Source organism: Triticum aestivum, chromosome 6A, assembly GCF_018294505.1.
Source record: "Triticum aestivum cultivar Chinese Spring chromosome 6A, IWGSC CS RefSeq v2.1, whole genome shotgun sequence".
Lineage (NCBI taxonomy): Eukaryota > Viridiplantae > Streptophyta > Magnoliopsida > Poales > Poaceae > Triticum > Triticum aestivum.
The window spans coordinates 444,174,344-444,194,017 of NC_057809.1; the positions used below are offsets into that span (position 1 = coordinate 444,174,344).

The 19,674-nt window shown below is 43.7% G+C and overlaps 1 pseudogene; it reads right to left on the reverse strand.

Moving 5' to 3' along the window:
* Positions 1-1,360: 1,360 nt before the first annotated feature.
* Positions 1,361-6,574, reverse strand: LOC123129636 (BAG family molecular chaperone regulator 7-like; annotated as a pseudogene).
* Positions 6,575-19,674: the final 13,100 nt, after the last annotated feature.

The window sequence follows — 19,674 nt, forward strand, 5'->3', positions numbered from 1 at the left end:
CTTATAGCTCTAGTGCATCCATTGCATGGCAATCCCTGCTCACTCACATTGATATCTATTGATGGGCATCTCCATATCCCATTGATACGCCTAGTTGATGTGAGACTATCTTCTCCTTTTTGTCTTCTCCACAACCACCATTCTATTCCACCTATAGTGCTATGTCCATGGCCCACGCTCATGTATTGCGTGAAAGTTGAAAAAGTTTAAGGACATCAAAAGTATGAAACAATTGCTTGGCTTGTCATCGGGGTTGTGCATGATTTAATATTTTGTCTGATGAAGATAGATCATAGCTGAGGGAGTCCTGGACTAAGGGGTCCTCGGGCGTCCGGCCTGTTATCCATGGGCCAGACTGATGGGATGTGAAGACATGAAGGCCGAAGACTGCACCATGTCCGGATTGGACTCTACTTGGCGTGGAAGGCAAGCTTGGCGACCGAAGATTCCTTCTTATGTAACCGACTCCATGTAAACCCTAGATCCCCTCGGTGTCTATATAAACTGAAGGGGATAGTCCGGAAAGGACACCACATATACTCATTATCATACCCATATAGACTAGACTTCTAGGGTTTAGCCATTACGATCCCGTGGTAGATCAACTCTTGTAACACTACTGGAATCTGGCACTTTGCCATCTGCCATGGCAGATGGCAAAGGCATGGTCGACGGATGGAAAAGGCTTTGCCATCTGCCAGCAGATGGCAAACAGTTTGTCTGAAACCCTGCCGGCAAAGGCTTCTTTGCCGTTTGCTGGCTGATGGCAAAGAGCCTGTGGCTTTGCCATCAGCTGGCAAATGGCAAAGTCTCTTAACGGGGTTAGCCCCGTTAGAAGGCTAACGGCATACTTTTCCATCAGCCAGCAGATGGCAAAGGTTGCAGGCTCTTTATTGTCTGCCAGCAGATGGCAAAGGCTGCAGGCTCTTTGCCGTCTGCCAACAGATGGCAAAGTATGTAGGCTCTTTGCCGTGTGCCAGCAGATGGCAAAGGCTGCATGCTTTGCCATTTGCCAGCACATGGCAAAGAGCTCTGCCATCTGCTGGCAGATGGCAAAGAGCCCAAATAGGCCAACCCAAATTTTACATGTAGATGACACGTGGCCTCTTTGCCATCTGCCAGCTGATGGCAAAGCTCTTTGCCATCTGCCAGCAGATGGCAAAGTGACTATATTGCCCCATTTAATTTTGTTTTTTCTTATATCAATTCATTTTCACAGAAAATCAAACACAAATATATTTATATGACCAATATAGCATATTCAACACATATTACCAATAGTCATGAACACATATATCCAATACATGTTACCAATAGTAGCAAGTTTCATCCGTACATATACATAGTTTCATCAATATTACACAGTTTCATCCATAGGTAGCAAGTTTCACAAGGTCAAAATAAAAACTAAATACAAGCACTCCATCAACCCAAGCTTCCGTGATCTTAAGCAAATCTGTAAAATGGGAAAGAAGAAAGTTAGAAGAAGAAGACTAGAAGAAGATTATTATGATGCAACTAAAATGTGAAGATTATTATGATGTCCGAGTTCAATTTGTTTTCTATCATGTCCTATCATTGTGTTGTTCACTCCAAGGATTAATTCCCGAATATACTGACCTGCAATCTTGGATGCCATATATCATATATCCGGTTACAGTTTTTTACATCTTTGGACAGCAGAATAAATTGGTCCCATTATTAATGAACTGGTGAACACTTGATGCAAAGGAGCATGTCATCTATTAGTTTCTCACTGATCGAACTACCACTGTATAGGTCATTATGTTCACATAAAAAAGGAATTGGAAGTTGAGCATGCTCTCATGTGCTCTTTGTTTCTGAATCTCCTAGACTGAGCAGAGGCAGGCACGTGGAGATGATCATGAACCAACACGTTATGGATTCTGATGTCAATGGTGGGGAGTATTTTAGAAAACGTTTCGTGCAAAAGGTGTGCTCAAGTTTAGATGCAGAGAGGTCTACACCACTGTATTCATAACCATCCTTACATTATGGTGGAGTTGAGGAAAGGAGCATTACCAGGGATGTGATTTTAGCAGCATCTATAGATAAATGGCTGCTACAAAGGGCAGAAGATGCATGCAGTCACCAACATCAACTTTTGGAGTGTGCGCTACTGGGATCAGTCTCTCCAGCTTCAGGTAAGCTATTCACTCAGCCACTCAGCTATTTATGTCAGATCTAGAAGTATTTTCTATAGCACACCATGTGTTAGTTTGATCTGATAAGGTTGAAATACTATGAAGCTCATGGCAATCAATGGATTGATTTTGGGGAGTATAGTTTCTGTAATTACTGTGACAGTATGAAACATATATTGCTATATAATCAAGATTTAATGTACACTATTCAGTATACCTGATATGACTATGATAGAGAGAACATAATATACTGTATTTTATTTGTAATTTTGTATACATCTATCTATCTATCTATCTATCTATCTATCTATCTATATGTATCTATCTATAGCTATACTAATTATATATAGACTCCCAACAAATTACACATTAATCAGAAAATAAGAGCCGTTCTATCTAATCCATGTAATCCTTGGCTGAAATCTTGACCAAGAAAAAATCAGCCAGAAAAAACTTCTTGAACAGACCACAAATAACAAACTATCTTTTTTAGAAGACTCACAGTTTTCACGGCTGTAGAAGAAATAGAAGCCGAGTGAGATACTCCCTATCAACGACCGTGAAGATAAGTTAGAAAAAAACATGAAAGGATATACAAAAGCGCTTAAAAGGAGAAGAAGCCAAAAGAGATAAGGGTCACAGTCCTTTCACGTACAAGCCAAGGACACCCCAAAAGTATCTACCTTCTCCATGTCTCTTTCTCTCTCCTTTAAGAAAACAACCTGAAGCAACAACGGGCCATGTAATCTCCATGGTCTCCTTAGCCCCAGGAACAATTCATGTTGCTCTCAAATTGTGCAAGCAAGTTCGGGCGTCGATCCGATGTGCTGAAGGAGTGTATTGCATCACAATTGTTTTGTTAAGGTTTGTTTTCTCATCTAGATGAGGTTCGTTTTCTCATAATCTTTTGTTCTGAATTTCTTTCTTCCCTTGAATCTACCATGACTTTGGATCGGGTTTAATTTGTTTTCTATACTATCATGTGATAGTGTTCTGCTTTCCAAGGATTAAATCCCGAATATTTTCACCTACAACATATGGATATCTAATCGAGATCATCAGGTCAGATCTGGTGAGCTTATAAATTAAACCTGGTGTCTAGACAAGCAACATCACAAGAAGGAGCATCCTTTCAGTTGTCAACATCGAGCTGGTCAAGCTACTCCAAATTCAATTTTTGCACCGACAAAATATGTCCAGTAACTTTCTGTGAATCACATGTGACAACAACTATTTTTTCTGACAACTACAGGTTAAATAGAGCATGACCAGCTGCATCGACTGCTCTTAACTGATTCCTACCTGCAGCTCTATAAATAAGCAAGTGTTCATCTGATACCTATTGACTGCAGATTGGGGATAATTAGCAACATAATATTGATACATAGAAATACTGAGTGAGAGTATGACCAGCTGCATCGACTGCTCTTCTAATAATTCCGCATCAGCTGCCACTCATCTTGACGTCCATGCCAAGCCTCATATAGATGGTAGGATATCTTCTGTACATAGTAGTTCTTTTGTAACCTGATTGTAATATCATTAATGATGTATCTGTGTAGTCCATATATATGTGAATATGAGACGGGCGAGGTGTGCAATTAGCATCCCGTTCTTTCTGAGCTATACGAGTTTTTCTTGGTTATCCTATTTCGGCGGTTTCATATTTAGAGAAGCTTATGAAATTACACATCATATGCCTATTTAATAAGGATGTGTTTCACTGGTACCTGTTTTGGCTGATTGAGGTTAATAAGCAACAATATATTGTAAATAAAAATATTGAGCTTTTCCCAATTTGTGGCGCCTAAGTTTTATTTTGGCAGTTTCATATTACAAAAGTTATGAAACTAAATAGCATAGAATTCCTGCAAAAAAAGAAACCGTGCTTTTGATAAATAATAAGATGTCTACAAATGGTTTCGCATCTTGCAGTGATGCTATGAGAACTTTGAAATATATGATAAATTTTTACTAACAATATCAATGATAAATATATGGTTGTTTTTGTAAGTTGCATTGCTTAAAGATTTTTCGAAAGCAATACCTGAACATCGCTTTTGTATAGTTCTTTTTGTTTTACCTTTTTATGGATTAACTTAGCACATATACTGTAATTATTTTCGTTCCGAAGGGGACTATAGGAGGAAAGGTAATACGAGATGATCATCGCACTTCTCCAAATCTGCTCTATCCATGTTCTACCACTATGTTGTCTCTCTCTTTTCTTTCATACCTACTATTTGTATAAGGTCTGTACGTTCAAATTATCTATCTTACGACATTTTTTGTTGATCGGAATGCTTACTACCTGGCCCTGTACTACGTAATGCATGCAGAAAATATCCAGATTGATCTGAATTGTATACTTTTAAATTAAACCAAATGTAATGCATATGACAAACCAGTTTCAGTATTCATTTTTCACTTTCCCCGAGGCACATGCTCTAAAAGATTATTTTTTTTGATATTCTTACGGTGAGAGAGACATAGGTCAAACTCTCAAAGAATTTGTTGAGGAAGATGATTCCTCTACATAGTCTATATATGTGAACTATGAACCCTTTGGTTCTTTACACCGGCGTGAGTATATGATGCAGAGAATAAAGTGCTTTCCATTTGACCTGTTGGTCAGTAGCGTACACGTTGCACTAGAAAATCATAATTTAGAAAAGGTTCATTCTTAGGAGCTGTTGGTTAGGACATCACTTATTGCTATATATGGATTAAATGCCCAAAAAATCCAATTCTTATGGTAAAATATAGTAGAAATACTAGCCCGTGCATCGCACGGGTTTGACGACTAGTAGTGTTAACCACTGTATGCAGTAACTGAGATTTCAAATCCACAGCACAACAATGGCAATCAGCAATCAGCAATCGGCAATCGTAAACAGGCCGTGACGGAGCTCACCTCGAGCGCTTCGACAGTGAGGAGCAGGACAATGATCTTCTCGGAGAACCTCTGGCGCTCCTCGTGGTCGTGCGAGAGGCGGCGCCTGTAGGAGTGGTTGTAGAAGAGGGACCGAGGCTCCTTGAGCTTGGCCTTGGCGACGGCGAGATCGCACGGGCAGCTGAGCACCTGGGAGCGGTGGGCGAGGTGCGCCCTGTAGTTCATCTGGATGAGCAACATGGCATCCTGCGGCGACAGCTCCTTGGCCTTCCCCTTGCCGTTCCCCATGGCAAAGGCCTGCATCATCAGAAAGAGAGACAAATGTCAGGAAGTCAGTACACATATGACAGTAGTGCATTGCAAGGGAGCAAAATCCTCAAGTTGATATCATTCAGAGTAGAGTTCAGTCAATCTGTAGCCAGTACTAAGCACAGATCTAGAGTGTGGACACTAGCATCCTCTAAAATTCCAAATTTTCTCTCAAATCCAGCGAGAGGTAACTTGGTTCTATTGGAAATTCTACTGGAAATCACACATTTCGTTCAGATCGGGCCACAGAACCAAAACCCACGCAAAAATCTCATCTTTTGTGCTGAGTACCATACCTTGCGGATGGCGTCGCAGCCGGCGGTGTTGTCCTCGGGGATCTCCTTGATCTGGACGCACGTCCTCGCCGGCTTCTTCTTGTTCTTGTCAACCTCCTTGTCCATGGCGGCGGCCTTGATCTTCTTGGGCTTCTCTGGCCTGCGCTCCTCGACCTCCAGCTCATCCTCATCGTCGTCAGAGGTGGTGAAGTCCTCCTCCCAGGTGTAGGCACGCAACCGTGGCTCGAGCGAGCCTTTGCTCTTGATCTCGGTGCCCCACTTGGTCTTGGTCTTGCCTCCGGCGCCGCCCTTGGACTTGGCCTCCCACCTCCACTTGCGGTCGAATCCATCGTCATTGGGGGAGGCGAGCTCCGCCTCCCACTTGAGCGGCTGGCCCCCGCCGCGCGGCTTCTCCTCTGCCGTCCACTTGACCTTCCGGCCGCCGGGCTCCGTGGCCGCGTAGGTGTACTTGCGGCGCGCCGGTTGCGGGGCGGCCGTGCGGGCCGCGAGCTCGAGCGCGGCGACGCGGTCGGTGAGGTCGTGCAGGAGGAAGGCGTGTGGGGAGGGGATGGGGGGCGGGGCGAAGAAGGCGTCGGCGGGGAGGTAGAGGTCGAGGAGGTCGGGGTGGTGGGGGAAGGCGAAGCGGGATGGGGATGGGGGTGGGAGGAAGGGGCGCAGGAGGCGGAGAGGGAGGAGGTAGGTGGTGGTGTGTGGATGAGATGCGAACGTCTTTTTTTTACCTGGATGGGTTGGGAGAGAGGGAGGGGATAACCCCACAGTGTTTTTTACCTGGAAAAAAATAACCCCATCTCTTTGCCTTTTGCCAGCAGATGGCAAAGAATCTTTGTCGTCTGCTGGCAGATGGCAAAGAGGTGGGGCTGGTACGCCGTTACATGCTTGACGGTCATAGGATTTGCCAACCTCTTTGCCATCTGCTGGCAGATGGCAAAGATTATTTGCCATCCACTAGCAGATGGCAAAGAATTGGCTGATGGCAACCATGTTCTTTGCCGTCTGTCAGTTCTTTGCCATCTGTTTTTTATAAGCAGATGGCAAAGACGTTCTTTGCCATCAGCTGGCAGATGGCAAAGAGCTGGCTGATGGCAAATTCCCTGTTTCCAGTAGTGTAATACTCATACTCATCAAGATCAATCAAGCAGGAAGTAGGGTATTACCTCCATAGAGGGGGCCCAAACCTGGGTAAACATCGCGTCCCCTGTCTCCTGTTACCATCGATCCTAGACGCACAGTTCGGGACCCCCTACCTGAGATCCGCCGATTTTGACACCGACAATAGCTAGACTATATGATTTTGTAGGGATAACTTTCTTTGGCCATGTTATTTTGAGAAGACATGATTGCTTAGTTAGTATGCTTGAAGTATTATTATTTTTATGTCAATATTAAAATTTTATCTTGAATCTTTCGGATTTGAAGATTCATGCCACAATAAAGAAAATTACATTGAGAAATATGTTAGGAAGCATTCCACATAAAAAATTCTGTTTTTATCATTTACCTACTCGAGGACGAGCAGCAATTAAGCTTGGGGATGCTTGATACGTCTCCAACGTATCTATAATTTTTGATTGTTCCATGCTATTATATATATTCTGTTTTGGATGTTTAATGGGCTTATTTATACACTTTTATATTATTTTTGGGACTAACCTATTAACCGGAGGCCCAGCCCAAATTGTTGTTTTTTTGCCTATTTCAGTGTTTCACAGAAAAAGAATATCAAACGGAGTCCAAACGGAATGAAACCTTCGGGAGTGTGATTTTTGAAACAAACGTGATCCAAAGGACTTGGAGTGGACGTCAAGCAACCAACGAGGAAGCCACGAGGCAAGGGGCGCGCCCTCCACCCTCGTGGGCCCCTTGTGGCTCCACCGACCTACTTCTTCCTCCTAATATATACCTACGTACCCTGAAAACATCAGAGGGCACCACGAAAACCTAATTCCACCGCCGCAAGCTTCTGTACCAGTGAGAACCCATCTTGGGGCCTTTTTCGGCGCTCTTCCGGAGTGGGCATTGATCACGGAGGGCTTCTACATCAACACCATAGCCTCTCCGATGATGTGTGAGTAGTTTACCTCAGACCTTCGGGTCCATAGTTATTAGCTAGATGGCTTCTTCTCTCTCTTTGGATCTCAATACAAAGTTCTCCTTGATTCTCTAAGATCTATTCGATGTAATCTTCTTTTGCGGTGTGTTTGTCGAGATCCGATGAATTGTGGGTTTATGATCAAGATTATCTATGAACGATATTTGAATCTTCTCTGAATTCTTTTATGTATGATTGGTTATCTTTGCAAGTCTCTTCGAATTACCAGTTTGGTTTGGCCTACTAGATTGATCTTTTTTGCAATCGGAGAAGTGCTTAGCTTTGGGTTCAATCTTGTGGTGCTCGATCCCAGTGACAGTATGGGAAACGACACGTATTGTATTGTTGTCATCGAGGATAAAAAGATGGGGTTTATAACATATTGCATGAGTTTATCCCTTTACATCATGTCATCTTGCTTAAAGCGTTACTGCGTTCTTATGAACTTAATACTCTAGATGCATGCTGGATAGCGGTCGATGTGTGGGGTAATAGTAGTAGATGCAGGCAGGAGTTGGTCTACTTGTCACGGACGTGATGCCTATATACATGATCATACCTAGATATTCTCATAACTATGCTCAATTCTATCAATTGCTCGACAGTAATTTGTTTACCCGTCGTAATACTTATGCTATCTTGAGAGAAGCCACTAGTGAAACCTATGGCCCCCGGGTCTATTTTCCATCATACAAGTTTCCAATCTATTTTATTTTGCAATCTTTACTTTGAATTTATATCATAAAAATACTAAAAATATTTATCTTATTATTATTATCTCTATCAGATCGCACTCTTGCAAGTGGTCGTGAAGGGATTGACAACCCCTTTATCACGTTGGTTACGAGGTTCTTATTTGTTTGTGTAGGTACGAGGTGACTCACGTGTGGTCTCCTACTGGATTGATACCTTGGTTCTCAAAAACTGAGGGAAATACTTACGCTGCTTTGTTGCATCACCCTTTCCTCTTCAAGGGAAAACCAATGCATGCTCAGGAGGTAGGAGGAGGCAGCAACTTTTCCTCTTTCTCATAATGCCTAATAGGTATGTTAAAGTGTGCAGCAAGGCGCGAGGCTAAGATGCCTCCAAAGACGGGACCATTTTACGGTTCAGATTTAACCGTTTAGCAACAATAGCGCCTAAACTAAAGTGGTATCATGAAACAGAGCATGGCACAAAATAACAATATCAGGGGCACTAAGATTTCCACTGTTCCCATGACCAATTAAGCATCTACTAGCAAATATTGCAAAGTAATGTACAATAAGAAAATGTATGCTAGTAATTCTTGCATCGAAAACTTTCCTCGTTTCCAGTAATCATATCAATAAATCCTTCCACGTCATTACGATGTGGTTCCTCTATGCTACCCTCAAAAGGTATCCTACAGACCTGGCAAAAATCATATAGTGACATCTCCTTAACCTCATCATATAAATGAAATTCCACCGAAGGTGGTGATTTCTTAGCATGAAAGTAAAAATTTCGCACGAAAAAATTAGTGAGGAGGAGATACTGTTCGCGTTGGTCGCGGAGGAAGTAGATGAGGCCCGCATTCTCAGCCAAATAATAAAAGTCATCATGACTCCCGGCTGCTCTGAAGAACTCATCACAAGGCCATTCGCACGGCCGAACCTCTCCAGTACGAGGGAGATTATATTTGGGCTTCGTATTCTCTTCACTCTGCTTATCCTTCGAGCTTCGGCTCGAAGAGCCCCTCAAAAATCTCTTCATAATTTTCTAAAAATTTATGAAATTTTTAGTAACTCAAAATAAAAGTGAACCAAACTCAACAACATTGATAGCAACTACTCCTACAAGTGCCTAGAGGCCATATCATGCATTAAAACTACTTTTGACCACATAAATTTGGCATGCAAGCTAAAGAACAGGGTCACCTATGCAGCAAAAATTTACAATAAATAAAGCACTAGAACAAAAATTGATTGGACCATTGGAGGAGTCACATACCGAAGAACAACCCCCAAAGCAATTTTGTGAATGGAGCTTTGAGCAAGGAGATCGAAAATGGCAGCAAGATGAGCAAGAACTCGGGTTTGAGCTGGTGAATGATTTTTTCTGGAGGAAGACGAAGTGTGTGGGTGAAAGAATAAGTGGAGGGGGCCCACGTGGGGTCCACGAGGCAGGGGCACGCCCAGGGGGTAGGGCGTGCCCTCCACCCTCGTGGGCACATGGTGAGTCCCCCTGGTGTGTTCTCAGTGCCAATAATTCTTAAATATTCCAGAAAAATCATATTCAATTTTCAGGGCATTTGGAGAACTTTTATTTTCGGGGTAATTTTTGTTGCAAGGATAATTCAGAAAACAGACAAAAAATATTGTTTTTCCTTTATTTAAACTAAATAACAAAAAGTAAAAAGAGGGTACAGAGAGTTGTGCTTTCTAACTTCATCCATCTCATGCTCATCAAAAGGAATCCACTAACAAGGTTGATCAAGTATTGTTAACAAACTCATTCTGAATCGCATGAAACCGGAGAAATTTCGAATAACACTAGGTTACCTCAACTGGGATATTGCTACCTCTTGAGCACTGCGTTGGTTTTCCCTTGAAGAGGAAAGGGTGATGTAGCAAAGTAGCGTAAGTATTTCCCTCAGTTTTTGAGAACCAAGGTATCAATCCAGTAGGAGGCCACATGCAAGTCCCTCGTACCTACACAAACAAATAAGAACCTCGCAACCAACACGGTAAAGGGGTTGTCAATCCCTTCACGGTCACTTACGAGAGTGATATCTGATAGAGATGATAAGATAATATTTTTGGTATTTTTATAATAAAGATTGAAAGTAAAGATAGCAAAATAAACGGTACTAGAAATAACTTGTTGACGGAAGATTAATATAATGGAGAATGGACCCGGGGGCCATAGGTTTCGCTAGTGGCTTCTCTGAAGATAGCATAAGTATTATGATGGGTGAACAAATTACTGTCGAGCAATTGATAGAAAAGCGAATAATTATGAGAATATCTAGGCATGATCATGTATATAGGCATCACGTCCATGACAAGTAGACCAACTCCTGCCTACATCTACTACTATTACTCCACACATCGATCGCTATCCAGCATGCATCTAGAGTATTAAGTTCATAAGAATAGAGTAACGCATTAGGTAAGTTGACATGATGTAGAGGGATAAACTCAAGCAGTATGATATAAACCCCATCTTTTTATCCTCGATGGCAACAATACAATACGTGTCGTTTCCCTTTCTATCACTGGGATCGAGCACCGCAAGATTGAACCCAAAGCTAAGCACTTCTCCCATTGCAAGAAAGATCAATCTAGTAGGACAAACCAAACTAATAATTCGAAGAGACTTGCAAAGATAACCAATCATACATAAAAGATTTTAGAGAAGAATCAAATATTTTTCATAGATAGACTTGATCATAAACCCACTATTCATCAGATCTCGACAAACACACCGCAAAAGGAGTTACATTGAATATATCTCCAAGAAGATCGAGGAGAACTTTGTATTGAGATCCAAAGAGAGTTAAGAAGCCATCTAGCTAATAACTATGGACCTGAAGGTCTGAAGTAAACTACTCACACATCATCGGAGAGGCCACGGAGTTGATGTAGAGGCCCTCCGTGATCGATGCCCCCTCCGGCGGAGCTCCAGAAAAGGCCCCAAGATGGGATCTCTTGGGTACAGAAGGTTGCGGCGGTGGAAATAGGGTTTCGTGGTGCTCCTGGATGTTTTCAGGGTATATGAGTATATATAGTAGGAAGAAGTAGGTCGGTGGAGCCACGAGGGGCCCACGAGGGGGGAGGGTGCACCCAAGGGGGCAGGCGCGCCCCCATGCCTTGTGGCCTCCTCGTTGGTTGCTTGACGTCCACTCCAAGTCCTTTGGATCACGTTTGTTCAAAAAAATCACGCCCCCAAAGGTTTCATTCCGTTTGGACTCCGTTTGATATTCCTTTTCTGCGGAACACTGAAATAGGCAAAAAAACAGCAATTTGCACTAGGCCTTGGGTTAATAGGTTAGTCCCAAAAATAATATAAAAGTGTATAATAAAGCCCATTAAACATCCAAAACAGAATATATAATAGCATGGAACAATCAAAAATTATAGATACGTTGGATACGTATCAAGCATCCCCAAGCTTAATTCCTGCTCTTCCTCGAGTAGGTAAATGATAAAAAACAGAATTTTGATGTGGAATGCTTTCTAGCATATTCTTCAATGTAATTTTCTTTATTGTGGCATGAATGTTTGATCTGAAAGATTCAAGATACAAGTTTAATGTTGACATAAAAATAATAATACTCCAAGTATGCACCCCAAGCAATTATGTCTTATCAAAATAACATAGCCAAAGAAAGCTTATCCCTACAAAATCATATAGTTTGGCCATGCTTCATTTTCATCACACAAAATGCTCTCATCATGCACAACCCCGATGACAAGCCAAGCAATTGTTTCATATTCAGCCTTTTCAAACTCTTTCAACTTTTACGCAATATATGAGCGCGAGCCATGGACATAGCACTATGGGTGGAATAGAATATAATGATTGAGGTTGTGTGAGAAGACAAAAAGGAGAAAGTCTCACATTGACGCGGCTAATCAATGGGCTATGGAGATGCCCATCGATTGATGTCAATGCAAGGAGTAGGGATTGCCGTGCAACGGATGCACTAGAGCTATAAATATATGAAAGCTCATCAAAGAAACTAAGTGGATGTGCATCCAACTTGCTTGATCACGAAGACCTAGGGCATTTGAGGAAGCCCATCATTAGAATATACAAGACAAGTTCTATAATGAAAAATTCCCACTAGTATATGAAAGTGACAAAATAAGAGACTCTCTATCATGAAGATCATGGTGCTACTTTGAAGCACAAGTGTGGAAAAAGGATAGTAACATTGTCCCTTCTCTCTTTTTCTCTCATTTTTTAATTTGGGCCTTCTCTTTTTTTTATTGGCCTCTTTTTTTTCTCTTTTTTTCATCCGGAGTCTCATCCAGATGGGACAATGCTCTAATGATGATCATCACACTTTTATTTATTTACAACTCAAGAATTACAACTCGATACTTAGAACAAAATATGACTCTATGTGAATGCCTCCGGCGGTGTACCGAGATATGCGATGAATCAAGAGTGTCATGTATGAAAAATTAAGCATGGTGGCTTTGCCACAAATACGATGTCAACTACATGATCATGCAAGGCAATATGACAATGATGATGCATGTCATAATAAACGGAACAGTGGAAAGTTGCATGGCAATATATCTCGGAATGGCTATGGAAATGCCATAATAGGTAGGTATGGTGGGTGTTTTGAGGAAGATATAAGGAGGCTTATGTGTGATAGAGCGTATCATATCACGGGATTTGGATGCACCGGCGAAGTTTGCAGCAAATCTCAAGGTGAGAAAGGGCAATGCACGGTACCGAAGAGGCTAGCAATGATGGAAGGGTGAGAGTGGTATAATCCATGGACTCAAAATTAGTCATAAATAACTCACATACTTATTGCAAAAATCTACAAGTCATCAAAACCAAGCACTAGGCGCATGCTCCTAGGGGGATAGATTGGTAGGAAGAGACCATCGCTCATCCCTGGCCGCCACTCATAAGGAAAGCAATCAAAGAACACCTCATGCTTCACATTTGTCACACAACGTTTACCATAGGTGCATGCTACGGGACTTGAAAACTTCGACACAAGTATTTCTCAATTTCACAATTACTCAACTAGCACACCTCTAATATTACCACCTTTATATCTTAAAACAACTATCAAGTATCCAACTTCTCTTAGTATTTAAAGCACTTTAAGGTTTTTATCTTGGATGCCTATCATATTAGGACTAATTTTATAACCAAAGAAAATTACCATCCTGTTCTAAAGTACTCTCAAAATAATATAAGTGAAGCATGAGAGATCAATTATTTCTATAAAATAAAACCACCGCCGTGCTCTAAAATATATAAGCGAAGCACTAGAGCAAAATTATCTAACTCAAAAGATATAAGTGAATCACATAGAGTATTCTAATGAATTCCGATTCATGTGTGTCTCTCTGAAAAGGTGTGTACAGCAAGGATGATTTTGGTAAACTAAAAAATGACTCAAATCATACAAGACGCAAAACACATAACATATGGTGAATACAAATATAGCTCCAAGTAAAGTTACCGATGGACGAAGACGAAAGAGGGGATGCCTTCCGGGGCATCCCCAAGCTTAGGCTTTTGGTTGTCCTTGGATTTTACCTTGGGGTGACTTGGGCATACCCAAGATTAGGCTCTTTCCACTCCTTGTTCCATAATCCATCAAATCTTTACCCAAAACTTGAAAACTTCACAATACAAAACTTAACAGAAAATCTCGTGAGCTCCGTTAGCGAAAGAAAACAAAACACCACTTCAAGGTACTGTAATGAACTCATTATTTATTTATATTGGTGTTAAACCTACTGTATTCCAACTTTTCTATGGTTCATACACTCAAATACTAGCAATACATTCATCAAAATAAGCAAATAACACACGAAAAACAGAATATGTCAAAAACAGAATATGTCAAAAACAGAACAGTCTGTAGTAATCTGTAGGTTTCGAATACTTACGGAACCCCAAAAATTCTAAAATAAATTTCTGGACGTGAGGTATTTATCTATTAATCATCTTCAAAAAGAATTAACTAAATAGCACTCTCCAGTAAAAAAATGGCAGCAAATCTCGTGAGCGCTAAAGTTTCTGTTTTTTTTACAGCAAGATCGCAAAGACTTTCCCCAAGTCTTCCCAAAGGTTCTATTTGGCACAAACACTAATTAAAAGCATAAAACCACATCTAAACAGAGGTTAGATGAATTATTTATTACTAAACAGAACCAAAAAGCAAGGAACAAAAATAAAATTGGGTTGCCTCCCAACAAGCCCTATCGTTTAACGCCCCTAGCTAGGCATGAAAGCAAGGATAGATCTAGGTATTATCATCTTTGGTACGCAATTGAGCATCTTTGGTATGCAATTCTTCAATAGAACACTTATAACCCTTAGGAGTTTCCTGATAACCCACAAGTATAGGGGATCTATCTAGTCCTTTCGATAAGTAAGAGTGTCAAACCCAACGAGGAGCAGAAGAAAATGATAAGTGGTTTTCAGCAAGGTATTCTCTGCAAGCACTAAAATTATAGGTAACAGATAGTTTTGTGATAAGATAATTTGTAACGAGCAACAAGTAAGAAAAGCAAATAAAGTGCAGCAAGGTGGCCCAATCCTTTTTGTAACAAAGGACAAGCCTGGACAAACTCTTATATAGAGAAAAGCGCTCCCGAGGACACATGGGAATTATTGTCAAGCTAGGTTTCATCACGGTCATATGATTCACGTTTGGTACTTTGATAATCTGATATGTGGGTGGACCGGTGCTTGGGTGCTGTCCTTACTTGGACAAGCATCCCACTTATGATTAACCTCTATTGCAAGCATCCGCAACTACAACAAAAGTATTAAGGTAAACCTAACCATAGCAAGAAACATATGGATCCAAATCAGCCCCTTACGAAGCAACGCATAAACTAGGGTTTAAGCTTCTGTCACTTTAGCAACCCATCATCTACTTATTACTTCCCAATGCCTTCTGAGGGAGTCCTGGATTAGGGGGTGTTCGGATAGCCGGACTATACCTTCAGCCGGACTCCTGGACTATGAAGATAAAAGATTGAAGACTTCGTCCCGTGTCCGGAAGGGACTTTCCTTGGCGTGGAAGGCAAGCTTGGCGATACGGATATGTAGATCTCCTACCATTGTAACCGACTTTGTGTAACCCTAACCCTCTCTGGTGTCTATATAAACTGAAGGGTTTTAGTCCGTAGGACAACATACAGAACAACAATCATACCATAGGCTAGCTTCTAGGGTTTAGCCTCTTCGATCTCGTGGTAGATCTACTCTTGTACTACCCATATCATCAATATTAATCAAGCAGGACGTAGGGTTTTACCTCCATCGAGAGGGCCCGAACCTGGGTAAAACTTCGTGTCCCTTGCCTCCTGTTACCATCTGGCCTACACGCACAGTTCGGGACCCCCTACCCGAGATCCGCTGGTTTTGACACCAACATTGGTGCTTTCATTGAGAGTTCCTCTGTGTCGTCGCTGCTAGGCTTGATGCTTCCTACGATCATCAATAGCGATGCAGTCCAGGGTGAGACCTTCCTCCCCGGACAGATCTTCGTCTTTGGCGGCTTTGCACTGCGGGCCAATTCACTTGGCCATCTGGAGCAGAACGAAAGCTATGCCCCTGGCCGTCAGGTCAGATTTGGAAGTTTAAACTACACGGCTGACATCCGCGGGGACTTGATCTTCGACGAATTCGAGCCACTGCCAAGAGCGTCGCACTGTCACGACGAGCATGATATAGCGCTGCCGATGAACAGTGCCCTGGAGGCCGCACCCGCATCGGCTTCGACCCTTAATTCAGAGCGAACTACGCCGATCGAGGATGGGTGGTTGGACACCGCCTCGGGGGCTGCGATCCCAACGGCGATCGAGCCAAACACCAGCTCCGCACTCTGCGAGACTCGTGACTCCAAGGAGCCGGACTCCTCTCCGGGCTCCGCACCCTCCGCGCCCCTGCCGATCGAATCCGATTGGGCGCCGATCATGGAGTTCACTGCTGCGGACATCTTTCAGCACTCGCCCTTCGGCGATATTCTGAAGACACTAAAGTCTCTCTCTTTATCAGGAGAGCCCTGGCCGGACTACGGTCAGCAAGGTTGGGATACGAACGATGAAGAAATTCAAAACCCACCCACCACCCACTTCGTAGCCACTGTCGACAATTTAACCGACATGCTCGACTTCGACTCCGAAGACATCAACGGTATGGACGCCGATGCAGGAGATGATGAAGAACCAACGCCTGTTGGGCCCTGGAGAGCCACCTCGTCATATGACATATACATGGTGGACACCCCAAAAGAAGGAGATGGTGATGGAACAGCGGAGGATGACCCCTCCAAGAAACATCCTAAGCGCCGGCGTCAGCGGCGCCGCTCAAAATCCCGCCAAAACAAATACGGTGATTCCAGCACGGGAGATAATAATACTCCGGAGAGTGCCGAAGAAAACCCCCTCCAGCAAGATTCAGCACAGGAGGATGGAGAAGCCAGCCCTCATGAGAGAGCGGCAGACAAAGAGGTCGAGGACGATAATTGTATACCTCCCTCCGAAGACGAGGCAAGCCTCGACGACGATGAATTCGTTGTGCCAGAGGATCCCGTCGAACAAGAGCGTTTTCAACGCAGGCTTATGGCCACGGCAAGAAGCCTCAAGAAAAACAGCAACAGCTTCGATCTGATCAAGATTTGCTAGTCGACAGATGGACTGAAGTCCTTGCAGCCGAAGAGCATAAACTCGAACGCCCCTCCAAGAGCCACCCAAAGCGCAGATTGCTACCCCGATTAGAGGAGGAAGCACTTGATACGGCCGACCGTCCACCTCGTGGCCGTGATAGAGAGGCCTCTCGGCCCTCTACTCAAGCCGCAACCCGTACCAAGGCACGGGAAAATGCGCCTGACCTGCAAGATATGTTGGAGGACAAGGCAAGGCAAACAAGATCGATCTATGGATCGCGTGGGTGCCCCACGACTCGAGACGGTAACCGTCACGCCGGACACAAATCCGGTAGGGCCGAACACAATAGACAAAGCTCATTGGAGCTACGTCGTGATATAGCCCAGTACAGAGGCGCCGCACACCCACTATGCTTCACAGACGAAGTAATGGATCATCAAATCCCCGAGGGTTTCAAACCCGTAAACATCGAATCATATGATGGCACAACAGACCCTGCGATATGGATCGAGGATTATCTCCTTCATATCCACATGTCCCGCGGCGATGATTTCCACGCCATCAAATACCTCCCACTCAAGCTTAAAGGACCGACTCAGCATTGGCTTAACAGCTTGCCAACAGGATCAATCAGTTGTTGGGAGGACCTAGAAGTCGCATTCCTCGACAATTTCTAGGGCACTTATGTGCGACCACGAGACGCCGATGACTTAAGCCACGTTATTCAGCAGCCAAAAGAATCGGCCAGGCAATTCTGGACACGGTTCCTAACAAAGAAAAACCAAATAGCCGACTGTCCGGACGCAGAGGCCCTAGGAGCCTTCAAGCACAATATCCGTGATGAGTGGCTTGCCCGGCACCTTGGACAGGAAAAGCCGAAATCTATGGCAGCACTCACGACACTCATGACCCGCTTTTGCGCGGGAGAAGACAGCTGGCTTGCTCGTAGCAATAATATGACCAAGAACCCAGGTAATTCGGATACTAGGGACAGTAGTGGCAGGTCGCGTCGCAATAAGCAAAGGCGCCGCATTAACGGCGACAATGCTGAGGATACGATAGTTAATTCCAGATTCAGAGGCTATAAATCCGGTTGGCGGAAAAAGCCATTCAAAAGAAATCCTATGGGCCCGTCCAGTTTGGACTGAATACTCGACAGCTTGTGCCAAATACATGGCACCCCCGAAAAGCCGGCCAATCACACCAACAGGGATTGTTGGGTGTTCAAGCAGGCAGGCAAGTTAGATGCCGAAAATAAAGACAAGGGGCTGCATAGCGATGACGACGAAGAGCCCCGCCGCCGACCAACAGTGGATAGAAGGGTTTTCCCCCACAAGTGCGGACGGTGAACATGATATACGCAACCCACATCCCCAAGAGGGAGCGGAAGCGCATGTTAAGGGACGTATACGCGGTAGAGCCAGTCGCCCCAAAGTTCAACCCATGGTCCTCCTGCCCGATCACCTTTGATCGAAGGGACCATCCCACTAGCACCCGTCATGACGGATTCACCGCATTGGTTCTAGACCCAATTATTGATGGATTTCATCTCACTAGAGTCCTTATGGACGGCGACAGCGGCCTGAACCTGCTTTACCAGGATACAGTGCAGAAAATGGGCATGGATCCCTCGAGGATTAAGCCCACCAAAACAACCTTTAAAGGCGTAATACCAGGTGTAGAGGCCAACTGTACAGGCTCAGTCACACTTGGAGTGGTCTTCGGATCTCCGGATAATTTCCGAAGCGAGGAGTTAATCTTCGACATAGTCCCATTCCGCAGTGGCTATCACGCACTGCTCGGGCGAACCGCATTCGCCAAGTTCAACACAGTACCACATTATGCATACGTTAAGCTCAAGATGCCAGGCCCTTGAGGAGTAATTACGGTCAATGGAAACACCGAACGCTCCCTCCGAACGGAGGAGCACACGGCGGCCCTCGCATATGGCCATTAAACGTCCAAACACCATCAAGCGCGCCCTGAGTAACCTACAACAAGACCGCCTGGCACGTTCCGAGCAGGCATAGCAATGCGGCCCCAACCCCAGCCCTCGCAAAAATGCGACACCAGTGCTTCGCGTACATAACTACGCTCTAGAAATACCATGGGTAAAGGGGGAGGGGCACCATCACGCCACACCCGAAACACAGCTTAAACCGCACCAGGGGCTGCCGTTTTTTAAAATTTCTCTTACTTTCAGGACTCCATTCTTCGAAGGCCTGTTTGGTAGTTCAATTGCCGCACAAACGATGCAAGAACCAGGGAAGCAGACAAGCCATGCCGCATTACGGAACTTCCAGGTGGTCTCTATCACGAGCAGTATACCTGTTTCGCATACCATTCCGCAGCCTGCCCCTGGAACGGACATGTTAATAGTCCAACCTTTTGCATATCGCATTATTTGTATCGTTCTGCTTTGATCGTGGCCCTTTTTAATAAACAATGCATAGCTTTTGTCTATCTTCACATTACTCTTTTTTTAAATATATGTTCCTTAATGACATGTTGCACTCGTACACTTTGGTACGGTCAAAATACGCCAGGGGCTTTAGTACCCCCCCAATATGGTGTG